Consider the following 723-nt stretch of genomic DNA (forward strand, 5'->3'; position numbering starts at 1 on the left):
TTTACATCTTAAGCTGCTGTCTCAGTATTGGACCCCACATGCAACTCTGCCATTATACTGGCAGGCTGGACTCCAAGGCATATCTTGCTATTCTAGCCCAGAGCCAACCCCTGACCAAAATGTGGATAAATGCCATTTTGGAGAACAGGAATGCTGGGCTGGTTCATCAGGTAGGGCACTAGAGCACAGGGTTCATTGCCCTTATTCAGGCTTATTGTAGGAATCTTTTAGCACCTCAGTCTATAATTTCCAACCTGTAAAATGGGGATAGCAGCACTTTTCTCCCAGGAACACTGTGAGGATAAATACACCGAGAGTGTGAGGTTCTCCAAGACTGATGATGGCATCCATTTAAGTACTTTAGATGGGTATGTAATGACTATTGCACAGAGACTGTCAAATCCATTCTGCTTATGACCCATGTTCATCTTGAATCCAGGTCCCCATAGCAATTAAAAAGCACTGCATTAAACCACCACAGCTGTGTGTGGAATTTTCCTTTGCTGTTAGAAGGTGCAGAAGTCTGCAATAAAAAAAAAGCTTCTCATAATAAACAGATTTAAATGTAGGCTGGGAGCATACGGTATCTGCCTGTCTGCTTGGAAGCCTTTGCTGGGAGGCTGTGCTGGGAGCAAGCCAAAACCCTTAGTGGTGGGCTCTCTATAGTTATTCACATGCTCCCTGGCATCCTGTGCTTTTGGGGAGGGGGTGGGATTAATGCCA

The sequence above is a fragment of the Alligator sinensis genome, unplaced genomic scaffold, assembly GCF_000455745.1.
Source record: "Alligator sinensis unplaced genomic scaffold, ASM45574v1 scaffold323_1, whole genome shotgun sequence".
NCBI classification, from domain to species: domain Eukaryota; kingdom Metazoa; phylum Chordata; order Crocodylia; family Alligatoridae; genus Alligator; species Alligator sinensis.